This window comes from Dipodomys merriami, unplaced genomic scaffold (assembly GCF_024711535.1).
Source record: "Dipodomys merriami isolate MVZ:Mamm:240054 unplaced genomic scaffold, mDipMer1.0.p SCAF_618, whole genome shotgun sequence".
In the NCBI taxonomy this organism is placed as follows: Eukaryota; Metazoa; Chordata; class Mammalia; order Rodentia; family Heteromyidae; genus Dipodomys; species Dipodomys merriami.
The window spans coordinates 313,674-341,356 of NW_027206200.1; the positions used below are offsets into that span (position 1 = coordinate 313,674).

Below are 27,683 nucleotides of genomic sequence, written 5' to 3' on the forward strand. Positions count from 1 at the left end.
TATTAGCAGAAGTAAAGATACTACAGAAATGTACTTCCTTGCTAGTGTATCACAGGATGACAGGTTTTGTGTATTTCCAGATGCTCATATAATTTTATGTATCTTCTTTGGGAAAAAGGCTATCAACAGTTTGTTTAGAGGTGTTATATCTGTACTGTCATTAACTACAACAATAAAACAGCACAGATGATGGGATACCTGGACAAAGAACTGAGAAATCACAGAGTGCTATAGGAACGAAGACACCAGGGAACCAGAAGGCTCGTTGTTCTGGATCCCAAAATCCTTCTTAATATTCTTTATATTCATTTTAATACAGGGTTTTGGTCAGTGGTTACAGGTATGTGCACACACTATGGCATCAATCTAGTCCTTAACATGAGTTATTGTTTGTATACATAGTGACCCTTACTGTTAGAGTGCAGAAGGGAGCAATAATCAGATCAACCATAATACAGACAACAATATTATCTCCAAAGTCTTAATTTTTTAGTGTCCTAACAGCTCTAACTTATATAAATTTAAGGCAGAAAATTATGTCCCTGTCTTCACTTGACTGTTTGTCCTTTCCAGGGCATAACTTTCGGCCTTCTGAGTGCTGTTTGAGATGGCTTTTCTATCTCTTATCCCTTTCCAGGTTTCATGACTCAACTGTAAAAATCCTCACATGTATGCTTACAGATGTATTATTTTGAAAAGTATATTTTTTGTAGAATAGATTCACTTTATAAACTTAATACTCCCTTTCTCTCCCTCTGCCTCTCTCTCTCCCTCTTCCTTTCCTCCTCTCTCTTTCTCCCTCTCCCTCTTCCTTTCCTTCTCTCTTTTATTACCCCTCTCTATTATCTGTAGTAATGAGAGACTCCAAGACTCTCTCTCTCTCTCTCTCTCTCTCTCTCTCTCTCTCTCTCTCTCTCTCTCTCTCTCTCTCTCTCTCTCTCTCTCTCTCTCTCTCTCTCTCTCTCTCTCGTAATGAGATTAGATTCCAAGCTTCAAAGTCTTGCTTGGTTTTTTCCACTCATGACTGAGGCTATACTACTTGAGTCAAGGTTTCACTCTGTCTTTGACTGCACAAGTGAACATAAATGTCTCATGGATTGCTACTGCAAAAAGCTGTGAACCGTGATCTTTCAATCTTAGCCTCCTGTTTATATAGGATTATTGATGGGATACTGGCATCTACCTCTATTATCAAGTATTTTAGTTTTGTTTTGTTTCTGTTCATTCAAAATCTGTAAGGAAAGCAAATTATTAATAAAGAGGACTCTTCAAATAAAATATGTATTGTTGAAATATTACCTTAATTATGTTATCCTTCTGGATGACTTTTATTACTTGACATGTACATTATGTAATTTGATTTATTTATTTATTTTTTTTTTTGGGTCCGGTCGTGGGGCCTGAACTCTGGGCCTTAGCGCTGTCCCTCAGCCCTTCAGCTCAAGGCTAGTGCTCTGCCACTTGAGCCACAGCACCACATCCGGCTTTTTTCTTATGTGGTGCTGAGGAATTGAACCGAGGGCCTCATGCATGCAAGGCACGCGCTCTACCACTGAGCCACCTTCCCAGCCCCTGTAATTTGATTTTTTGAATTCTATTATTTCACACAGTGGAGTCACACACACACACACACACACACACACACACACACACACACACACTATATATATATATATATATACATATATATATATATAATTTAATTTTCCTTGTCTTGGTTTATAATGTGTTGTTTCACAACAGAGTTTATTAAAGTTTAACTCTGTACTACTGAAGCAAGACCTTTATGATAATCAATTTGTTGTAAATCATAAGTTCATCTCTTCTTGTGGCACCGTGTGAGCACCACAGGTAGTTTCCTGGAATCACTCCACATGTTTTCGAAGACACTGCCAGACACTTTTCTGAACACTTATGAGTTCACTGTTCTGCCAAATATGCAAGGGCATCCTTCGTAATTCTCCTTGGATTTTCATTGTTGTAAGTCCTGTGATGGTCATGTTGATTTTCTCCCCTGTTTAATTCATCACTGTATCTTGGGAACTACTGATATATACTATTTTACTTCACTCCATTCTCCTTGTGCCTTTGCCTGTACCCCTCGCACAGCAGAGGGCCAGATATTGGGAATATTTAATTACTCTTTATTTCAGACATATAACTTTACTTTCTAGCAATACATTCATTGAACTCATTCTGTACATTTTAATGTCTTAATAATGATTACTGTATTTTGTGGCTTTGCCTGTTATTTGCCTTCAGAGAAGAACATAGCTCAGTAACTGTACCCTAGGTAAATGAAGGTCACAATCATGCCTCAGTAGATGTTGCTCATTGGATAATGTTTACTTCATGGTCTGCCTGCTTGATTCCTTTACATTATTTTTCAATATAGACCTTTCTTATGGAAAATATTTGTGGGCCTTGTGAAGATCAATTCCTAGTTTAAGCAGTCATTAATTTTATTCCAAAATCAGTTCATGGTACCCTCAGAGTTTCTTCAGTGTCTGCATAGTAGTGCTTCACATTCTTGGATATATTATAAGTATTGAGGCATCCAATGATAATTGCTTAAGTCACCATTTGGGTGATTGAAAAGAAAACCATACTGCAATCTCACCATATGACAATTTTCTACTTTTAAATTCTTTTAGAATAAAATGGAGGGGGGAGGTGGGGAAGATTGGGGGTGGCGGGGAGAGGATGGGAAGGAATGGGAAGTGGAAACAAAGGAGGAGGCTACAATGCTTGATAAGAAATGTACACATTATCTTGCCCATGTAATTGTAACCCCTCTGTACAGTATTTTCACAATAAAAAATTAATGCTGGAAGATTGAATATTATGTATATTTTATATTTTGCTAAGTATTTAGTTTTAGTTTAGGTTCCAATATAGAAGTATAAAGTTAAAGCATTATTATTTACTTGGTTTGAGTATTTCTAAAATGTTCAGAGGAAAGATTCTATTAATTCACAATTTTAAGACAATAGAGTGTCCATTATGACTAAGCGAGACAGTTTATAATTTTTGTGTTCCAAAGCTGGTGCTGGGGAATCAAGTACAGTGCTTCATTTGTCTTAATCTACTGTGTTCCTCTGAGCCTGATGTGATCTGTGGTTTTATTCTCACTCAACTGGAATAAAGAAAAAGTTCCCTAGGAAGGAATTACTTGGTTTATTTATCCAGTATTTCTCGCATACATAAAATTAATTTAATTCTACACTGACAGAAAATGGTATTCTTATGTTGCATTTATTAGTAGTAACCATTTTTTCTAGCCCTTCTCTTCACTGTCAATGTCTTGCCGTTTCTTATTGTCTCCTCCCAGGAAACTTGACTTGATCCACTGGAAACGCACTTCCCCTCTGCTTCCTCCTTAGAAAGCCCACCCTAAACTCACCTACCCTCTGGTAGCCCTTCTATAAATTCTCAAAGCCCTGACTGCAACCAGACCCCTTCCTGAAAGCCCTGCTCTGCTACAGGGAAATCCCTCTTCCACTCCACCACTTCCTGGAAGCCTGTTCGGCACTACCAGAAACCAGTCCACATCCCTATCTCCTCCCTTTATGTACTGCTTTGCTTCACCAAGAATCCCTCCCTTATCCACTGGTTACACCCCCCTAACTACCCTAGCCCCTCCCAGTCTTGCCCCTCCCATATAATTGTCCCTCCAAGCCCTTCCTTTCCTTCTCACACCCTGCCCCCAACCAGCCTTCCCCCTGGAGTCCCTCCCAGTTTCAAAGGAATCCTGCCTATTATTAGCCTACTTCTAAGTGGCCTAATTTCTCACAGCCCAGTCCTGAACCTACCTCCTACCACAAAGCCCACCATGCTACTCCAAAAGTTATCCACCTCCCTATACCTGCCCTAGAAGCTCTGCCTTGCTAAACCAGAAGTTTCTCGCCCAGCTCACCACCTCCCGGGAAAGCTCCTCCTAATCCACCACATGCCTCTCCACCTCCCACATAAACGCCGTCTATGCCATGCCTTGCTCCCCAGATAAACCCGCCTTTTGGGCTCCTCTCTTGGATCCACACTCTGTTCTATCAGATGTCCTGCCCATAATTATACTGTACCCATGTCGCGGTTCCAATCCTTCCCAAAGCCCCATCTCCAGCTTGCCCCAATGCTTCAAGCCCTACCCGGCTCCTCTAGAAAATACCAATCACTCTATCCCATCTCTCAACACCCATATTGGTCCACCTGAAACCACTGCACCAGTTGGCTTCCCTCTGGAATCCTCGCCAGGCTCACCTGGAAAACCCTGTCCCTCCTTCATCCCTTCTTTTAAGGTTGCCTTGCCCTACTGGAAATCCAACCACAGTAGGTTTGGTACTGCCTTGCAATACCGAAATCTCCACCCAACTGTACGTCTTGTCTGGAATTTGTGGCTGGGTTTACTGAAAACCTCATCCTAACTAATCTAGTCCATTGGATTTTCTCCCTGTTCGCATAAAGCCCTGGTCCTAATAAGGCTTGTGAACTGCCACCACATCCTGCTCCATAGAAACATCACTTCCACCTTACCACATGCCTCAAAGTCCTGCCAAGCTCTACCTGAAACCCAACCCCTTACTAGCCCACTCCTTCCTAGCACCTCCATTCCCTCTCAATACCACACCCCCCAAAAGCCTCTCACTTATAGCCATGCCTTCCTCCACCAAAAACCCCTCCTTTGTCAGCCTCTTCCCTCAATTCCCCGCCCTGCTCCACGGAAAACCCCACCCTGACTATCCCATGGAGGCGCACAGTGCTCCCCCAGAAACCCTCCTCCCTGGTAGCCTTGTTCTTCCATTTCAAATTCCTGTCTGCAAATAAGCTCCCCTGTTGCCCCTCATTCTTACACTGAAAATCAGGCCACCTGTCTGCCTTCTTCCTAAAGCCCTGCCCTGTTCCCATAGAAACCCCACCCCTAACAAGTCAAGTCTTTCCTGTCCCCTCCCTACTGTCTCATAGCCCTACCCATGCCGACCTTTACCCTCAAATCCCTGCCCAGTTCCACCACAGAACCTTTGTAAATACCAGATTCTCCCTCGATCCTGACAGGGCTCCACCAGGATCCCCACACAACCTCATCCAGGAAGGCTCACCTAGTAACTGTTTTATTCCAAATGTGATTTTATATTGGTCATAGAATTCACACTAAACAATAGGATAAAACAGCAGTGTTGGAAACAAGAAACATAAAAATGAGATAGCTATTAGATGTCTAAGTCTAGTTTTGGGTTTATTTAGGCTTCACAAAAAATGTTTCTGCCAAATAAATAAATAATGGCATAATAGCTAAAATGATTCAGTGTCATTATTAACATCTAACACATGCTGAGATTTTAATTTATACCTCTTTCTCACTTTCTTTTTTCCTCCCTCCTGTTTTCCTCCCTCCCTCCTTTCTCTTCTTTCTCTTTCTTCGTTCTTCTTTTTCCTTTCCTTCTTTAGAACATGACTATGAATTTAGATACCTTGTTTGCTAAACAACATTCCTTTTTCGATTTACTTGCTCATAGGTTATCAGTTTTGATAAGGGCCAAACAGAGTCTAAGTTCCTCAACTCTGTCTGCATGGCTTTCGATGTGGAGATCTTATTACTTTCCTTGCTAACTGATTCTGAACTACGATCATCTCAAATTCTACCTCTTTAATTAATGATGTGAACTCCAGTAGCCTGCCCTCACTATAGATTGTCTAAATGAGTGAGTGCAGGCAATTTGATTTTAATCTCTTTTTTTGCCAGTCCTATGTTTTGAACTTTGGAAATTTCTGTCCCTAGGATGCTTTGGCTCAAGGTACTTGAGCGACAGTGACATTTTTCGGTTTTTTTTTTTAATTTTATTTTATTTTATTTGAGAACATACTGTACAGAGGGGTTACAATTACATTGGCAGGATAATGCATACATTTCTTACCAAGCATTGCAGCCTCCTCCTTTGTTTACCCTTCACCTCCCTTCCCAGCTCCCCCTCCCCCCACCCATTCATACCCCTTCCCCCCACACACCGACATTGTAAAGCTTGCTTTGACATGAAATTTTGTAATTCTCCTTGTTGCAACCGGTCCACCTGAATCCTTAAACGACTTGTTTGTCCCCATCTCCTCCACATGTTATACTGGCATCAAATAAAGTGAAAGTGGGGGTTACACTGTGGGGGAGGGACATACAAAGCAACAAAGAAATAATCTTATAAATGCGTTAGAAACACATGCATGAAAGAAACGAAAACATTAAAATACATATTTAAGGGTTCGTTTTCCTAACATCACATTATCTGACCTTTTCCACTAGACTCATACCTATACTAGATATTACAAATAAGGGAAACCATGGGACCTATTTACCCAAATGTATACAAACAAGACCACACTAAAGCTACCAGCACAACTATGTTTATTGCAGCATTATTTACCATAGCTAAGATATGGAACCAACCCAGATGCCCCTCAGTAGATGAATGGATGAAGAAAATGTGGTATATATACACAATGGAATTCTATGCCTCCATCAGAAAGAATGGCATTTCCCCATTTGTTAGGAAATGGAAAGGCTTGGAAAAAATTATATTAAGTGACATTTTTGTTTTTTTCTGTGATTATATTTGGGGACAAGAGACTCACAGACTTTCCTGCTCAGGCTGGATTTGAACCATTATGCTCAGGTCTCAGCATCCCAAATAACTAGGATTACAGATTTAAGGCACTCTTGCATGCTTACAATTTGAGTTTAATCACTGGCATAAATATTAAAATAGGTTTGTTGCTGTTAAAATATAGGGTAAGTAAGTTTGAAAATATAGTTTCACTAATCAGATATTTTGGGAAGTAATCTGTTTCACATTAGAAACATCTCTACCAGATTTGCTGTTTATTATTTTGTATGTAATTTTAGAAAACAAACTGTATTTATTCCAAATTAGATAAAAAACTGAATGGCATGATATGCTATCTCACATCTATGATCACTTTTTGTCAGAAGTCAGAGGTCTAGAGCATCACAATGAGAACATAACCTCGCCAAAAATGTATACATACAAATCTCAACAATAAGTGAAGCATGAAGCCTCATACCATTAATCTCAGTAACACAGGAGTCATAGGTATAAGTAACATGGTCCATGCATTGCCTACATAACAGAGATTGAATGATAACCTAAAAGTATAAAAGGCAAGAGGCATACAAAGATTATTTATAAAAATAAATGCATGTAAAATTAAATACATTTTAAAAATGAAATATTCATTCATTTTAATTATGAATTTGATTTTGTAACTGTATTTCTCCACCCTTTATGTGCTTGTTAATGTGCCTTTCTGCACTTGGTTCCACCCCCACATATGAATACTCAATTCTGGGTGCTTATTTTGTTGGGCTGTGAGTTAGCTTTTCTAAAAAATTACATCATTTACTTTCTACTAGGACTCTATCATATTTTAGTTCTTACACTTGTGTACACCAAGTGTACACACTTGTATATTTTATATTTATAGATTAATAATATCTTTCTTGTTTAAGGGTAATCATGTATTCTTAGTTTCCCTTGGATTAACTTTCTTCACTTAACCTGGTTTTTAAGAGGTCTTACCATTTCTTTAAAATGATGCAGTGTCCTATTTTCTAATGGATGGATATAATTCCATTCCTCAATTATTATTCAATTGAGTGAAAATGACTAAATCTCATTTCTTGTATTTAGTGTGATCGATCCCTCAATGATGTAGCATTTAAGTTTGCATAGCCTTTGTCTTTCTGTGTTTCCATGTGTTTGATGTTGTGGTTTTGTTTTTATTCTTTATGCCATTTCTGGCGTTTGCATTCAGGGCCTTGCACTCTCCCATAACATTTTTCAGTCAAAGCCTACATTCTACCACTTGAACCTCAACTCTATTGAGGCTTTTTGCTGAAGAATTGCAGGTGAGAGCCTTGTGATCATTTGTCCAGGCTGTCTTCACAATTCAATTCTGAATAGCTAGGAAAATATGCAAGTGTAAGCAACACCTGGGAGACTCTCTATGTTTTATGTTTTTGTTGTCAATATGCTGGGGAAAAAACTTGGCATTATTTACCTAATATTATGCATAAAATCTTTTCTCTAATAAAAAGAACTTTTGTCCCAGATGTCCAGGGGGAGGGGGGGAGGGTTAGCAGGGGTGTGAGTTGGGAGCAGGGAGATGGGAAGGGATGAGAAGGGGATATAAAGGAGGAGGCAACCATGCTTGAGAAGAAATGTACTCATTATATTGCCCATGTAATTGTAACCCTTCTGTATGGTATTTTCACGATTAAAAAAAAAAAGAACTTTTTACTGACTGCCAAGCCTGGTGGTTTATATTTTTACATTATGTCAATATATGAATGACATAGGCTCAAAATTCTTACAAACCTTATTTAGAGGGAAGGAATGAACGTTTGATTGTATTTAAATGACACTTTTTAATATATATATATGCATACCATTTTGCTGTATTTCAAATATATTTATTTATACTATATATGGTACATTATTATATGCTTGTGTATATTATGATTAGCATATATAGTATCAAATTTATAATGTATTTAAAATATATATGAATTAATACAACACAATACAATATATAAAATAATATAATAAACATATAATAAATATACCTAATGTAATTTATAATTTAAATAAAGACAAACATATCATACATAAATGTTCATAGAACTATTATATATGTAATTATATATATATATATACAATATTTAGATGACAGTTCCTCAAATACTAATTCTATCAATCTATATTTAATTTTATCTATCTATATTTATTAAATTATTATTTAGTAGCATTGGCATTTGAGCTTATGGACACATCTGCTTTCCTTTAAGGTATTACTTCTGAAAATATGGAAATATTTGAACACTTTCTGTTTAAATTCATACAAAGGAATTCATATATTCACAGGGAGAATTTTATCATTTCAAAATTTGTTCTATGTTTCTTCAGAGTCTGTTTTGTTTTGTCTATAATTCCTGGATAAGTGGTTAATCCATGAATCCAATTGGAAAAACATATTAAATCACAATTTAAGTGACTGAATACAAGTATATAACCCTGAAATATCAGTATATGGAAAAGTTTTCTGGTTTAATTTTTTTTAAATTAGAACCTGATATAAATGAACAGTATATATAAATAATTTTATATTTTACTAATTGTCTACCTTCAATAAATTTTCCAATATAGGATGTTAAAGTACTAGTTTTTAAATATGATTTCTAAATCATTGAAAAGTAAGTTAATATTTATATACATTTCCTCATACTATGGAATTGTTATTTTTTAATAATGTTAGCTAGTTTAAAAATTTATAGTTTTGTTTTTTGGTCTGTGGTGAGGCCTGAACTTTGGGCCTGCAGGCTGGTACTCATCTCTTCAATTCAAGACTAGAGTTCTATTGCTTGAGCCACAGTGCCACTGCCATGTTTTTCTGCTTATTTGGTGCTGAAGAATCGAACCCAGGACCTCATGTGTGCAAGACAAATACTCTACAACGAGCCACCATCCCAGCCCTAGTTTTGCTTAGAGAAAACGGTTGGATCAAATAGAGTGATTTATACTCCAAGCCTATTCTGTGATTCTGAGCATGATATGAAACAGTGATGTTATTCATACTCAACAGGAATGAAAGTAAAAGTTCATATTAAAGGAATTAGTTTAATCAAATCCTTAATTTATTTTAAATGTATGTTGAAAGAAAATGCTACTGTTTTATTATACATCCCAAAGCAATCTACAAATTCAATACAATACTTATCAATATTCCAACCTCATTTTTCAAGGAAATAGAAGAGGCAATCCAAAAATTCATATGGAACAATAAAAGACCCTGAATAGCAAAAACAATCTTTAACAAAAGAACAGAGTTGGAGGAATATCAATACCAAGTTTCAAACAAGCCACAGTCATCAAAACAGCTTCTACTGGCACAAGAACAGACCTAAAGACCAATGGAATAGTATAGAAAACCCAGAACTGAATCCACAATGCTCCACAGAATCTTCAATAAGGGAGCTAAAAAAATAGAATGGAAGAAAGACAACCTCTTCAGTAAATGGTGCTGGAAAAATTGGTTAACTACTTGTAGAAAACGAAAGTTAGATCCATATATATCACCCTGAACCAGAATCAACTCGAAATGAATCAAAGACGTGGAAGTCAAAGCAGACACTCTGAAAACATTACAGAATGGAATAGGAGAAACCCTAGGTCTCCTTGGCACAGGCCGAAATTTTCTTAAAAGAGCCTCAGAAACAAAACAAATAGAAGAAAGTTTGGACAAATGGGATTGCATGATCTTACAGAGCTTCTGCATGGCAAAGGACATAGCTAGGAAGATCAATAGAAAGCCCACGGATTGCAAGAAGATCTTCACTAGCCATACAATGGACAAAGGACTCGTATCTAAAATATACCTGGAACTCAAAAAATCAAATCCCTCAACAACAAATACTTAAAGAAACAACTGCCCAATAAATAAGTGAGCTTAAGAATTATAGAGAAACTTCTCTGAAGAGGAAAGGAGGATGACCAATAGATGCATGAAGAAATGCTCAACCTCTCTAGTGATAAAGAAATGCAAATCAAAACAACATTGAGATACCACCTCACCCCAGTTAGAATGGCTATAACCATGACATGTAATAACAACAGATGCTGGAAGGGATGTGGACAGAAGAACCTTACTGCATTGTTGGTGGGAATATATACTTGTTCACCACTTTGGAAAGTAGTATGGAGGTTCCTCAAAAGACTCCACATAGAGCTCCCCTATGACACAGCAATCCCACTTTTGGGCATTTCCACAAATGACCACAAACAAGACCATACTAAAGCTACCAGCCCAACTATGTGTATTTCAGCATTATTTAACATAGCTAAGATATGGAATCAAAACAGATGTCCCTCAGTAGATATATGTTCCTGGTAAATGTTTGTTTTTTTTTTTTTTTTGGGGGGGGGTCCGGTTGTGGGGCCTGAACTCTGGGCCTGGCACTGTCCCTCAGCTCTTCACGTCAAGGCTAGCTCTCTACCACTTGAGCCATAGCGCTACTTCCGGCTTTTATTCTTTCTTCTTATGTGGTGCTGAGGAATCGAACCCAGGGCCTCGGGCATACAAGGCAAACACTCTATCAATGAGCCACCTTCCCAGGCCCCTTCTTGGTAAATGTTTTTTCCAAAATTTTATATTTGTCATAGATGTCATAATAATCACCAAGGCAAATAAACGGTATTAAGCAAAGGAATTTAAAATATGGTAGCAGATATTAGATTTGTTAGTCTAGTTTGGGGTTATGCTACTAGCACATATATGTTGTGGGAAAATGTGTGAAGTTGCTGCCTTACACGACAAATTATTATTCGCATTATCACCTTGGTAAGATATTATAAGGTATAGTTTTATTTCTAGACAATTTTTGTTTATATGTGAATATTAGCCTTAACATTACACTTTCCTTCCACTTTTTTTTTGGGGGGGGGTCCGGTCGTAGGGCCTGAACTCTGGGCCTGGGCGCTGTCCCTCAGCTCTTCAGCTCAAGACTAGTGCTCTACCAGTTGAGCCACAGCGCCACTTCCGGCTTTTTTCTTTTTGCTTATATGGTGCTGAGGAATCGAACCCAGGGCCTCACGCTTGCAAGGCAAGCGCTCTACCACTGAGCCACCTTCTGAGCTCTCTCCCCACTTTTTATCTTTTTATTTTTTGTCAGTTATGGATCTTGAACTCTGGGCTTTGGCGCTGTCCCTGAGCTCTTCAGATAAAGTCTAGTGCTTTACCATTTGAGCCACAGTGCCACTTCTGGTTTTCTGGTGGTTAATTGGAGGTAAGAGTCTCACTGATTTCTTACCAGGGTTAGTTTTGATCCACCATCCTCAGATCTTAGCCTCCTGAGTACCTAGGATTACAGGCACGAGACATTGGCGCCCAGCTAAAATGTTACTTATTTTAAATTCTGTGGCTTAGTTGAATGAGGAGCATGAATGTTTAGAAAAGTAACTTTCAAATAATCTCCCTAAATAATTTCAGAGTTCCATTTTTGTAATCCTTATTGCAGTGGCTAATATCAGGACCTCCCAAAATAACAGAATGATACTTCATTTTCCACTTCCCATAAGACACTATTGAAAGACAATGAGTTAGATCTACAAATATAAGTCTAAGAGAGAATATATAATTGAAAGAATAAAAAAAATTGATGACACAGGAAGGCACAAGTGCCTTTCCTTTTCAAAAATAAGGAATTTCATAAAAGTATTTTTAATGGCAGGGCTTTTTCATCTGAAAAACAAAAACAACACAATATCATAATATGTTGAAAAGGATCACCAACTACGTTAAGTGTGATATAGCATTGGAGACATTAAGAAATGAATTGATTCAGGTAAAATAATTCTTTTGGAAAACTATGTTTATTAAGTTTATTCATTGTAAATTTTATTTTTCTTTACATGTCACTAAATATACATATGTATATATGTATGTAAACATGTATGTGTATATGTACACACATCTATACATATGTATGTTTATATATATGTGTGTATATGTATATATCAGCAGGATCTGTCCAGTGAACTGCATGGTTATGCAATTTCCTCATGGCAAGTTCATCAGAAGTATGGACTTCTACAAACCTCCACACAGCTGCAACACTACTGCACATGCAAACTTAAGTGCTCACCATTGTAACCCAGACCTCTGTTTTATTAAAGCTTTTTATATAGAGTGTTATAGTTTCATTTAGGCCTGACACAAAATGTGCCTGTCCCTAGAGATCAATGATGGCATTTATTACTACAATATTGTAGTGTAAATCTTTACATTGAACACATATTCATTATGAGTTGTTCTATCTTTCCTTTTCTTACTTAAATTTTAGGAAGTTGATTTGCATTTTGATGTTGTATTTTCCAGACAAGTACTCCATCACTTGAGTCACTCTACCAATGCTTTTTGTTTGAGTTACTTTACTCATAGGTTAACAATTTTTTCACCCTGCCCAGTAGAGGTTATACTCCTAATTACCTATGTCTGCCATGTAGCCCTAATCATGATTGCATTACAATATCCCTAGCTAGTAGAGTGATATGGGCAACACTTTACTTCCTAGACTGATCCTGAACTGAGATGCCTGGTTTATCCCTGTTTACTTATTGTTGTGAGCTCCAGTTCTTCCTACTTCTAGAATGTATGACAGAAATAAATGATTTAGGGAGATTTGATTTAATCACTGGTATAAATGCTAATATAGGTGATTTGACATTAAATATAGGATACATTTTAACGTATAATTACCCTAGTCATATATTTTGATCAGTAATTTTGTTTCACATTAAAAACACCTCTTGACCATAATTAAGGACTAACTTTTGCTGTTTGTTAACTTGTATTTCATTTGGGAAAATAAACCATGTCTTGCATTTGGGATAAAGTACTTTGAATGGTCTGGTGTGCTGGCTCACATCTATAGTCACTGTCAGCAATCAGAAGTAAATAGATCACAACTTCACCATATCCTAACCAAAAATTTAGGAAGTCTCAATCTCAACAAAAAAGTGATCATGGTGAAACATACCATTAATCTCAGCAACACAAGAGGCTAAGTCTCTGCCCAGAAAGAGTGAAAAAGAAACAAAGAGAGAAAGAAAGAAAGAAAAGAAAGAAAGAAAGAAAGAAAGAAAAAGAAAGAAAGAAAGAAAAAGAAAGAAAGAAAGGAAAAATAAAATTATTGAGATTGAATGGTTTGGATTCAGGAGTCACGTGGCAGAAGTAGTATCTGTATTTGGTAATAGGTCTGCCTACAGACGTTGAGGCCCTACCTACATCTTGGCTAAGTTTTCACAATTTATCGGTGTATCCTAGGTATCTGGCCCACCTGGAGGCAGCCATATTCCTCTCCTGCTAGGTAACAAACTGGGCTACCTCTTGTCACACCTCCCATCTGACCAGAGGAGGGTTGCACGCCCTGAGGTCACATCCAGATCCAGTGTAGCCACAGTTTACCCCCACCTGGCCACAACTCATCTGGTCCCCAGCCTAGATAATTCCTGGCATGAGGTTGGGTCGTCCTTTTTCTGGCTATGTCTCTCCACCATGCATGGGATGGGCAGCAGTTTGGTAAATAAAATACATTACCTGACTGAATACAGTGTGGTATTCTCTTCATCAGCTATCTAGTTAATATACCTGACACTTTGGAGTTTCTAGTTATAAATCTGTGGATATTAATCCTGTGGATAATTTTGTGACACATTGTGACTTTAGTATCTACAAAGAATATGTGCTCACTCATTATTTAACAGTATACTTCTACCTGGAATTCTGTAGTTAACCTTAATCTTTAATTAACCTTAAAGTCTATTTTGTTTGCTTTGTTTTGTTTTTTGCTTAAAGTCATAGAAGAGTTGGTGGGACAATCTGAAAGCATCTCTGGCTTCATATTTTCGCATCACGCTGGGCCATACAACGTGTCTGCCACCAAGTCAGATGATGGGGCTCTCAAATTCTGGAAAGCAGATGAACCTTATAATGTACCATGCCTTTTTGATTTCTCAGATTATTTTAAAAATATAATTGTTACTAAGCTGTGTACAGCGTGGTGAACATTTCACAATTCATGTAATGTGTACATTTGTCTTGTAGACAATGCCAACCTTTCCTGAGCTTTCTCCCAGTTTCTGTTTTTTGTTGTTGTTGATGATTGTTTTTGTTTATGTGCCTGAACTTCAAGCTTGAACTCAGGGCTTGGGTGCTGCCTCTGAGTTTTTGTAATCCAGGCTACTCTACCTCTTGACCCCCAGATCTCTTGATGGCTTTTTGTTGTTAATTGGAGAGAAGAGTCTCACAAACTTTCTCATTCCAGCTGGCTTTGAACTGTGATCATCAAACTCCTAATTAGCTAGGATTATAGGTCTGAGCCCCCAGTGTCCAGCTACTAAAGTGTTGGTTTCATGCTTCCTGTTGTGTCACAATTTTCCTCAACTCTTGGCACCAATACTACACATTGCCTGGCTCAAATCTGAATCACTGGAACATGTATGTATATTGAGGAAGGCAAGAATAGGAAATTATAGGCAATAGGGACATATAAGATAAACAAAATCATTTTGTTAATTATGCATGGCCTGTGAATGATGTTATACATATCCAAGTGGGCGTTGGCAGAGATGGGGTTTCTCATCCTGTTCTTAAAACAAAACAAAAATCAACCAAAAAATAATACATATGAGTCCAGCAATTTCCTCTAATTAGAGACCTATCTGCCCTAGTTTATGAAAAAGTGTCCTTTATTGAAGTGCTCCTACTTTTTCTAAATCAAAATATAATATAGTTGTCTGTAGAATTGTATACCACAGATGTCATTTTATTAATTCACAAGAATTCAGATATTTAAATGTTTATTTAATTTTATTGGTTGTGGAGCTTGAACTTAAGGCCTGGGCACTCTTGATGAGACTCTGTGCTCAAGTTAGTTAGCACTCTACCACTTGATTCACAGAGCCACTTCTGGGTTTTGAGTTGTTAATTGGAGATAAGAGTCTTATGGGGATTTTTCTTACTGGGCTGGCTTTGAACAGTGATCTTCATAAGTCAGCCTCATCTGTAGCTGGGATAACAGGCAAGAGCCACTGGCACTTGGCTTCAAATTGTCATTTTTTTTTAAATCATGAATTGCTTAATGCTTCTGGATCACATATATAATCCTACCTATACTTAGGATTATTGGTATGAGAAACAACATTACTTGTGTGTTGTTTATGATGGTTTGTATTGGCATGATTTACTATTGTTTATTTCTGATTCTACAAGGCTCTTATGTTTATTTTCCCCTAATGGGGTTGATAGGTGGTCTGTAGTGTTGAACCTTCTTTGGTTGACATGAAGCCATGTGGAAATTCTTTCCTAGCATGACATGAAATTGAAATCCTCCTGCTCTCATCCTCCCCATGATCCTTGGATGATAGATGTATTCAATCCACATAGTCAGATTGGGGACCATTGCAGGTAAAACTACACTGATCTTGAACTGATGTCCCAAATAACTAGCTTTACAGGCATATGCCTTCAAAAATCTTGTTGTATTTTTTCACTTTGAAGTAGTGTTTGTACAAACTTAGGGAGTGCAAAGATAACATAATACTTATTTAGTATATTGAATAATCCGACCAATATAATTATCAGGTTTATCTCCTAAAACAGTGAATGCTAATGTACATTGGTAACCTCCTGACTCTGGTAGTTATTTTGGAATATACCATAAACATGAATACATTGATAATATGTACTAGAGGATTGGACGTTGATAGAGATAGGGACAAGTTTGACTATGTGTAGTAAATATATATTTATGTATTGCTGCTCTGAAGATTATTATCATATATTCATCATGACAATGATTTTCCTGTAATGTAGAATTTTCGATTTCATAATCTGCCATTTTTATCTTCTTTACATTCTCCTTATAAATATGAATATTTTTCCTGTTCCTTTTAATTTTATGAAATTAGTAAAAGATGGAATTAAAAATTCATGGTCTACTAAAATTATCTCATTTTGTTTGATTTTTGTGATGCTAAATCATTAAGACCACAGTTTCCTGAAAGTTATGCTAGCAGACTATATCACTAAATTTTATTGTAATTATATCTTATTATTATATTTTGTATAGGATTTTACTGTTGCTGTTTTTTGATATACATTGTTGTGAAGATGGACTGAAACTAGATCCAGTAACAATGCTTTATCACCCCACTGTCTCCAGTAAAAATGATTTATCACCATGTTCTGGAAGCTCATAATTATAACTCTAGCTAATCAGGAGGCTGAGACCTGAGATTTAATTCAGACAGCTTGCACGGGAAATATTATGAGTCTCTCATCTCCAGTTCACTACAAAACGCTTGCAGTGGAACTGTGGCACAATTGGTAGAGCACTAGATTCAAGGGCAATATGCTCGGGATTGTCATATAGCCATGAGTTCAAGCCCTAAAACACACATATACACAGACACACATTCACAAAAATACACACACTCTCACACTCATTATACATGCACAAAATCGCAGGCAATGTTGTATCTTAAATTCTTATCCAGAGATTGGAAACAGCTCACTGATTTTTGAAGAGTTTTCCTTGATTATTTTGAAAAGGGAGGATAGTTCATGGGACATAGTCAACAAGACTTTATTGAGGAATATTTCATAAATGCGTAGCTTATAAAAAGAACAGGAGCACAGTTTTTATCTTTAAATATTACATTCCTTCAACTATAGTATTTTTAAATAATAATCAATGAATTATGAGAAAACAATGAAGGACCTCTTCTCCTCTCCCCCTCTCCTCCATCATAAAAATATTACAAAAGTATCAAAAATAGTCTTTTATCTTACAAGAATGTACACCTCTAAAAATGTCTGACTGTATGTGTAATGTTTGTTTTTCAATACTTGTTTGATTTTCCCACCACTAAGTACTTGCCTTTTTTCCAGATGACAGCACACAGGGGCTTCAGGAGCACAGAAGATTAGGATTAAAAATCCTAACAATGTCCTAGGAAGTAGAGGTCAAAAATACATGCAAGAAGCCCATGGCAGGCTGAGAGGGTCCTGAGAGCAAAATGATTTGTGCAGGATGAGAGAAATAGTGACAAATAAGGCATGGATCAGACCTAGGAAAGTCTCCTTGAGCTGAAATCATGCTAGTACCTAGGCCTAGCTGAAGTTGTTGGGATTTGACAATGTCCACATATGTATATAGTGATGTGGGAAGGGAGATTTCAGTCTCCAGTTTATCTTTGGGGTGGTCTTATGTAAGCAAGCAGCTTAGATCATTGGCTAGATGACTCCAGCTCCCTCACAATGGAACATAATATAGAACCCTGAGAGCCAGGTAACTGTTAACTGACTGTCAGTTCAAGCCAGTCACTTGGCCTGTGGCTCAGAAACATGAAAGGTGTTCCTGTGTTGTTTTCAAATTGGAAGAAACTCGGGTCTCAGGCATGAGAGGTGTGAGTGCCTCACTTGAAGCTGCAGACATTGGATCAGTGCCAAACCATGAATCCAGTGTCTCAGCCCTTGTTATAAGAACAAACCAAAGGAAGCACAAAGCAACTCAGATAAGGTATAACCATGATAGGATACTTATTTAATCTCATCCTAGCCCATACTAGAACATTCTTCTTGTGTGCTTTTATATGTGTATACTGAGAAAATATTTACTGTGTCGTTTTCAATCCACTCTATTACAATTACTCAATTTGAAGTGTTCTTCCATTTCCATTTTTGAAAGAGCCATTCTTTTTACCACATTAATGTGAGAATGAGTCAGCCGAGACCCTGAATATTCCTTATAATATATGGAGTCTGACTCAGGCTTGTTGGAAATGCTGGTGATGGACCTGGTCCCTGCCTAAAAGAAAGGTGATCTCTTCTATATTGGAAACTTCCTCCACCACTATAGACAGTGGGGAAAAATTAAGCAGGTGCTGGATTTTTTTTTGTGTAAAAAGTGAGTGTTCTTCCTTTAAACCCAGGGCTGATGAGATCCCCTGGCAGAGTATTGGAATACTTGGCACCTCTCTGAGACTGTTTCCCTTGGGCTTTATCATAGAAGCTTGGCTTGAGACAAAGAAGTGCACTCCCTGGCTAATTTCTTAGGACCCGACAGCCAGAATATTTCAATTTCCTCAGAATCTAGTGGAGCCTTAGCAGTTTGCTAAGGCTAGGATTAAAGGCATGAGCCAGTGGCACCCAACATCCACCCTCACCTAGGAAATCACTAACTTGGAGGCCTTTGAAGTAACTAGAAGAAAGGGTCAAAAGTTGAATTTGGGGCCTGAGTGCTGTCCCATGGTTGTTCAGAGGTAGCACTCTACCATTTGTGTCCCAGGTCCAGTTCTGGCTTTTGGCTGGTTAATTGAATATGTGTCTTTAGAATTTTACTGACTAGACTGGGTTCAAACTGTGATCCTCAGAGCTCACCCTCCTGATTAATAGGATTACAGGCAAGAGCAATTGTGCATTTATTTGGACAGTTGCATAAAGCCTCTTCACATGAAACTGTATAGATATAATCTTTACTTTTTGTCTGTCATGTTTACATTACCATGTGGGATTTAGCCAGTCTCATGTATGCCCTGTTAGTTCATAAAAGGAGAAGCATAGTTAACTTCCGTCTCTTGTCCCATTGGTACAGATCCTTCTACCATAACTGGAAGGAAGATGAACAAGTGAAGAAGTAAGTGGACATTGGCATGAAGAGAAGTTCTGTCCTTGAAAAATGGGTATATTTTAGTTTTCTGAATCAAAGTCAACTTTGCAGACCAGTTGTGATTTTCACCAGGAGGTTGATGCTTAGCATTTCAGTGGATAGCAGATTACACAGTAGTAGAAGTGGGAGTGGTTTTGGAATCTCATGGATGACAGGGAGGATTGTGTGTAACAAGTCAGATCCAGTGGGAAACAACTTTCTCTGCCTATCACAGGGAGAGTTTTAGAGGATTGTATTTGCGAAATTACTTCTTTTGTGAAAATATCATACAGAGGAATTAAAATTACATGACCAAGGTAATGAGTACATTTCTTATCAAGCATTGTTGCCTCCTCCTTTGTTTCCACTTACCATCTCCCTCACATCACTGTATGTAATATATCCAAGGACTGTAAAACATATAAAGTTAGATTTGTGCTCCATTGTCCAAATTTCATGATTCATAAAAGAGTGTATTCACAGTACTTTATTTATACTGAACTTTTTTCCCATTCTTTATTATTGAGCACAACATTAATGTTGGTAAGTCTTGCCTTTTCATTGGAAAATTCTCTTAAAAAATTTCTAAACTTTCCTTTCTTTTATACAGCAAATAAAACTATGTATGGTATGTGAATATCACCAGTAGAGAAGTAAGTGAATGTCACCTCTACAATGCTCTGGACCTGCTTGATCATCTCACCTAGCTGCAGCTCTGTGTTCTTTAAGGAATCCTTTCAGGTCAAATGATCTTCTCCATAGTGCCCAGGTTAGGGTGCTCAGTAACTTCCCTCCAGTCTCCAAGAATAGCTCATGGATGTTTATTCATTGCAGAAAATAGATTTCTCTATTTTCCAAAAAAAAAATGTGATTGGGTTAAGTCTGTACTGTCATAAAGATTTTATTTTACATTAGTCCATATTTCCTTCAGAGAATTCCCTAAATGTTTAATTAATGGGAGGAAAGGGCTGGGAAAGAGTGGGGGAACAGAACACACTCTACAAACGGAAATCTATTCATTATCTGACTCATTTAATTGTAATCACTCTGTACATGCTCTTTATAACAATAAAGTAAATTAATAAAAATGTTCAATTAGACCAATCTGGTCAGAATGTAGACATGTACACCTATTCACCTAACAAAACTAATGCTTTCCAAACATTAAGAAAACAGTATACTCACAAATAAAGTGTCCTTAAATCGTTTGCAAGGCCGCTCTAGCCCAGCCACCACCATCACACCTGGTTCTTGTCCAAGATGAGGTGCCACGGGCACTGCCTCCTGGGCTTCAATGCAGTCATTGTGAGGTTCTGTGGGTCACTGTTCCACCTCTCCAGCCCCGAAGCTGCACAGTGGAGCCAAGTCAGATCAACGTGTGGTGGTCTGCAAAGCGGCTGCATTTGAAAGTGAGGCAAGCTGCACATGAGGTCTCTCACCCCCAGGACTCATTTCAGGCTTGAGTCCTTAGGAAGCCCCACAGCGGCAGGGGCAGCCACCAGGCAGAGAACCTCTAAGCTAGCAGTGTGTGCTCCTCGGGCTTGGGCGCCAGCAGCAGCAGGGACCAGGACGGCAAGTTTTCAGGGAGCCAGGAGCCTTGGGCAATTGCACCATGCCTGCCCCTGCTGCCCCCTAATGAGCACTGGCCCATGAGCCCTGCCCAGCAGCTCTGAGAACCAGATGCTGCTAATCAGCAGCCTGAGTCCCACGCTGTCAGCTGAGCACCCAAGGACCATCTTCTCCACCAGGTAAAGGTTCTCAGCGAGACAGCCAATGCCTGGGCATATGTCTGATCTCCTCTGGGGGTCCTATGTGAATTTCAGGCAGCCATAGGTTGAGCCAGAGGCCTGGAAGCAAGTCCTGGCCAGCCAGCAGCTGCCCTACGACCCCAGGTTCTAGGCAGAGCCAATGCACCTAAGCTGTGGAGGCAATGGCGGCAATGGCAGCCATGGAACTGCAGCAGAAGCACCATTGCCTCCAGGCTACCCACAGCTGCCTCCAGGCATGCCCACATCATCAACCCCCTGGGCTGCCCGCGCCTGGCATTCAGTGCTCACTTTCTTCTGTATCCACCCTCCCCCTGCCCAATTCCTGGGGGCGCCTCTGCCTCCTCTACCACCTTTGCCCTGGACATCTAGCATATGGGCCCCTCATAGAGTTCATAGTTGTCAAGGGCGCTTTTGCAGAACAGCCTCTGGGAAAGAGTCAAGTGTCAGGGTGATAGAGAGTCTTGAGTGTGTGGAAAAAGGTATTCCATACATATTTTGATAGAATATGGAATCAGAAGAAAGCAAAAATTATCAAATTTTAAAAAGATTAACCAGGTATCAATGGCTCAGGGCTTTTATACAAGCTCCTCAGAAGGCTGAGAGCTGAGGATCAAGATTGGAAGCCAGCTTGGGCAGGAAAGTCCCTGAAATTCTTAGGACTTTCTTTTCTTTTTTCTTTTTTTTAATTGTGAAAATACTGTACAGAGGGGTTACAATTACATGGGCAAAATAATGAGTACATTTCTTATCAAGCATTGTAGGCTTCTCCTTTGTTTCCCCTTCCCATCCCTTCCCAACCTCCCCCTGCCCTCCCACCCAATCCTCCCTACTTCCCCCCCCACCACCAAAGTTGTAAAGTTCGTTTTGGACATAATGACGTGTACATCTCATTGTTGCAATGTGTCCACCTGTATCCTTTTTAAATGATTTGTTTTTCCTCTTCCACTCCACAAATTATACCAACATCAAATACAGTGAAAGCAGGGGTTACACTGGGGGGAGGTACATACAAAACAACAAAGAAATAATCTTATAAATGTGTTCGAAACAATTGCATGAAAGAAAAAAGAACATTTGAATACATATCTCACCTGAGATTCTTATCTCCAATTATCTACAAACAGCAGCAGCAGCAGCAGCAGGAACAAAACCCCACAAGTGAAGCTGTGGCTCAAAATGATAAATTGTTACCTTTGAGCATGAAGCAATGCCAGGGCTCCAGCAGTATCTGCAAAGCTTGAGAAGCTCTGCTCCCCCAGGATAGCTCACAGCCACAGAGCAGGCTGTGAGGAGGAATCGATCCCTGGGTACACTTCAACCACCAAAACACACCCCGCTCACTAGCACCAATCATGTACCACTTAAAACTCAACAACCCAATTGTAGCTCTTTCTCACCACACTTGGGCAGGAGGGTGGGGGAGCTATGAAGTAGCCGGATACACCATTTGGGTCGAGGGGGGGGGGGATATCTGATATCAGACCCCCAGATAATATGTGGATAGATTAGCACTCCCCAGAAGAAGGCCAAGGTCGACAGATGTAGTCATTCTGTAACAAGTGTAGAAGGAAGAATCTTGGGTCTGAGGACTCCAAAGTGCCCAACTTTGGAGTTGGTGGCAGCGACTCCTCCCTGCGATGGTTACTAAGTGGTAGCATCTGGTTTGCTAGCCTACAAACAGCAGATGTGAAGGAGGGATGGAGTGAGGCTGGTGCCTTGGTGATTCCCTTTTGCTGAGTTGTTGCCGCTGCCACCATGTGGACATGCCTATGCTTGGAGTAAGGCTGTAGGGTTGGTGGGGCTGACTGGTTCTGAAGAAGCAGAAGGTGGAGCCGCTTCTGCAGTTGATGCCTCCATTACTGGTGGTCTTCCTGCCCAACTTGGGGCTGTGGGCTCTGCACTATAAGTGGTAGCCTGATGGAACCCTGAGGGGTCAGGAGCCAGACAGCTGAGTGCCTTGGTATGGTGCAGACAAAATGCTGTTCCCAAGTCTCCCACCCCAATTTGGGTTTACTTCAAATCTGCGGCTCCTTCTCCTTCTTCCTCCTCTGGTAGGTGTCCTCAGCGGCAGCACCTGAACAGTCAGTCTGTGCTTCTTCCCACTTTTCTTCCAGGTGGGGTAAATTGAGGCTGTGAGCATAGTCAGAAATAGATCCCAGGGCCCTTGGTACCCCTGTATGGGACTCTTCTTTCTACTTTCCATACTTTACAATCAGTTCTTTCTGTTGCCCTCTCCTGTCCCCTGACCTCATCCAGAGTTCTCTTTCTGGGGAGTACCCTGTCTGCACATGCCTGTATCCCGAGGATGTCGTGCCAATTGTAGAACTGGTACGCTCATCATCCCTGCTCCCCTTGCTCACCTCCACCTGATTATCCGTGTGTCTCTATTCAGGTCAGTCCCTTTCCCATTTAACCATTTGCAAGGAGACCACGGTCTTGCCTGCTCTTTCTCCCTATTCACTGTTTTTAGGTACTGTTGATTCCCTGAGGAGTGAGTTCAAAGATGCTCTTGGAACTGTAGGTCCCTTGGATAGGGTGAAATGTGAATTTCTGGTTCTTGAGGATCTTGCCACCTTTGACTCTCCAATAGTACAGATGTGTCCCGGTGGAGGGATTGCCCAAAATATCCCCTAGAGCAGTTCCCTGAGGGTGAAATGACACATGCCTTCCTTCTCTGCTATGAACTAATGGGATGTGGTATTTTTTTTGTATTCCAAACTGTGATCATACTTGTTTCTGCGTCTTTGAAACTTACTCATGTACTTGCACGTGTGTATGTGCATTTGGACTAAATTAACAATTTTTCTACGTGTGTGTGTGTGTGTGTGTGTGTGTGTGTGTGTGTGTGTGTGTGTGTGTGTGTGTGTGTGTTCAGAGCTTGGGTCTTAAACTCAGGGTCTGTGTTCTGTCATTTAGTTTTTTTCACTCATGGCCAGTGTTCTACCACCTGATCCACAGCTCTACTTCTGAATTTTGGTGATTCATTGGAGGTAAGAATCTTATAGACTTTTCTGCAAGAGATGCTTTAGAAATAACATTCTCAGATCTCTCCATCCTGAATAGGTAGGATGGAACTCAGGACCTTGTACTTGCCAGGCAAATTCTCCACCCGGAGCTAAATCCCTAAACCCAGCTCATTTTTGATTGGCTGGTTTTTGCTCACAATTGATGCTCTACTTCATGAGCTAAATCTCTCTTTGTGGATATTTTTGTTTTATTTTTGTTTGTTTGTTTGTTTTTGGTCTGTCATGGGGCTAGAACTCTGAGTTGGGCGCAATCCCTGTGATCTTCAGCTAAAAGAGAGCACTTTACTGCTTGATCTACAGTTCCAATACCAGTTTTCTAGTGATTTATTGGAGATAAGAGACTCATGGACTTTCCTGCCAGTGTGGCTTTGAACCATGGTTCAAAGCCTCCTGAGTAGTTAGGATTACAGGCATGAGCCACTGGTGCTGGTCTCCTTCTGTTTTTGTTTTTCATTTTTTTCTTTATTAATTCATTATAAGAGACTCAGATTTGCCTATCCAGGCTGGCTTTGAAGTGCAATCCTCTCACCTCAACCTCATGATTGGATTATAGCTGTGAGCCACCAGTACCTCTCTTTGATTTGTCATTTTTGACAAATATCAAATGTGTCTTTTGAGATGGCCTGTGCATTGAACATTGCACTAAACCCAAGGCATATTTCAGGAGAATTACAACTATGTAGAGACCATTTGGTGACTCACACACACCATTACATATGGTAAGTTAAATACTTTCTTCCCAGAAAAACACAACTCTTACCTTTATACAAGATATGGTGCTTAAATGCCTCTTCATGTTTATCTGAATTATTATACACATTGAAAGGAACTCCACAATATGGATATGCTTGTCATGCATGAGAAGCAAGCACTCTACCACTGAGCCACCTTCTAGGCCACTAAACAAAAGACTTTTAAGTGTCAGCTGGGCACTGTTGGCTGGCACTTGTAATACTAGCTACTCAGGAGGCTCAGAGATGGGGATTGTGGTTCAAAGCCAGCCTGAGCAGGTAAATAGGTGAGAATGTTAACCAGTTAACCACCAAAAATATCAGAAATGGAGCTGTGGCTCAAGTGGTAAAGCACTAGCCATGAGTAAAAAAGCAAAGGGACAGAGATCAGCCCCTGAGTTCAAGTCCCACTCTGCACTACCAGGTTAAAATTTAAAAAGAAAATTGATAATGCAACTTATCATCCATGGGGCTAAAACACTTGTGAGTAGTTGCTGATATGCATGACTGCCTTCCTATACCATGGGACACATACAACATGATAGACATACATTTCTGTTCATTTCAAGTTTAGTTACAATCAATGATTACAACATATCTAAAAACTGCATCAGTGTGAAGTCCAAGTTCATTCCCTTTGCCAGTGATTTAGAAGTGTGTCAGAGCTGACTGTCCCTCACAGGAAGAAAAGAAGCTGCTACTGACTCACCTTAAACTCATGTGAGTAGGAGTTTGTCAATGCAGCATTACTTTATGTTTTTGACTCACCCTAGTTCCTTGAAGGAAGAACCCCATTTGGTTGCATGTTAGGGGTCTCAGAGAAGGTCACCATGAAATAGGAACTGAAGAATATCACCAGCTCCCTGCATTAAAACCTTATTATAGTTAAAACCAGTGGTTCACATGTGTAATCCTAGCTACTCAGGATGCTAGCATCCTGATGGTTGTGGTTCAATGCCAGCACTGGGTAGGAAATCCATGACACTTTTATCTCCTATTAAACATCAAAAAAGCTGGAAGTGGACCAGTGTCCCAAGTGGTAGAGTGTTGGCCTTGAACAACAAAGCTCAGGGAAAGCCCTTGGAATGACACACACACACACACACACACACACACACACACACACACACACACAAACACACACACACACATACACTCAAACACACACACACACATACACCGCTTTTTGTTAGCTCAACTAATGCTCCCAACAACTATATAAGTCTAGTATTCTTACTTCCATATTTACAGAGGAGGAAAATTCCTGGTGAGTCAGTGGCCTCAAATCCGAAATCCATAGCCCTGTCCTAGTATCTTTCCATGGAACAAACCTGTGACCCAAGAGGCAAAACAGGCTACAGGCATTATGTGCTGTGCTATGCTCTGTGTGTGTGTGTGTGTGTGTGTGTGTGTGTGTGTGTGTGTGTGTGTGTGTGTGTGTATACATCAATTCTAGGGTTTGAACTTCAAATCTGGGTACTGTCCCTTAGATCTTATTCTCAAGGTTGGCAAACTATACCACTTGAGCCACAGCTCCATTTCTTGGTTGTTAGTTCTTCATTGGAGATAATAGTCTCACAGAATTTTCTGTCCAGGCTGGCTTTGAATCATGGTCCTTAGATATTAGCCTTCTCAGTAACTAGGAGTCCAGATGTGAACCATTGGCCTCAGGCATAGATTCTTCACCCTTATGAGTAAACCTGTCTTACCTAGTTTCTTTAGTATGAATTGGTTTTAATAATGTTTGTTCCTAGGCAATTGAGACATGTATGTCCTTATTACAGTGAGTGGCTGGTGTTTCAGTACAGCACTAATTGCTCTTCCTGAGTTGAAAGTTCCTGAGAAGGACAACTAAGCCAGGTATTGGTGACTCACACCTTTAATCCTAGTTGTTGAAGAGGCTGAGATCTGAAGATTGCAGTTCAAATCAGCCTGGGAAGGAAAGATTGTAAGATAAGACTCTGGAAGTGGGGCTGTGGCGCACGTGGTAGAATTTTAGCCTTGAATGAAGAGCTCAGAAACAGTGTGCAGACCCTCAATTCAGGCCCTCGGACAAGCACAAAATGAAAGAGAGAGAAAGAAAAAAAAAGGTAGTGGGGGCAGGAGGAGAAGGAAGGAGGGAGAGAAGAATTATGGCATTAGTGGCTCAGATATGTAATCCTAGCATGAAAACAAGTAGTGGAACTGTGTTCCAAAGTGGTAGAGAACTAGCTTTGAGCAAAAAAGCTCAGCGACAGGCCCTGTGTTCAAATCCAAAGACGGACAAAAGAGAGAGAGGATAGGAGAAAGGAAGGGAAGAAGGGAGGGAAGGAACGAACTAGTTCAAGAGTTGAGTGAAATAGAAACTGCTAGGTATTTGGGAACTTACACAGAACCAGGAGGCAAATGTTTTTTTATTGTGAAAATAATGTACAGAGGGGTTACAATTACATGAGCAAGATAATGAGTACATTTCTTGTCAAGCATTGTAGCCTACTCCTTAGTTTCCCCTTCCCATCCCAATCTCCCCCCCCCGCCCCCACACCAAAGTTGTAAACTTCGTTTTCCACATAACAACTTGTACATCTCATTGTTTCAATGGGTACACCTGTATACCTATTTAAACGATTTGTTTTTCCATTCCCTTCCACAAATTATACCGACATCAAATACAGTGAAAGCAGGGGTCATACTGTGAGGGAGGGATATAGAAAGTAACAAAGAAATAATCTTATAAATGTGTTCGAAACAATCGCATGAAAGAAAAAAAATAAAACATTTGAATACATATCTTAGGGTTTATTTCCCTAACATCACCTTACCTGACCTTTTCTGTTGACTCAGACATATACTAGACATTGCAAATAAGGGAAATCATGGGACCTATGTTTCTTTGGGCCTGGCTTACTTC

General features: G+C 39.5%; 1 long non-coding RNA gene across 1 annotated transcript; it reads left to right on the forward strand.

Moving 5' to 3' along the window:
* The first annotated feature begins 17,941 nt into the window (after positions 1–17,941).
* LOC138814869 (uncharacterized) lies at positions 17,942–20,055 on the forward strand. The gene is made up of 3 exons (XR_011368111.1): positions 17,942–18,139; positions 19,214–19,255; positions 19,878–20,055. It is a non-coding gene; the product is annotated as an uncharacterized lncRNA (long non-coding RNA).
* Positions 20,056–27,683: the final 7,628 nt, after the last annotated feature.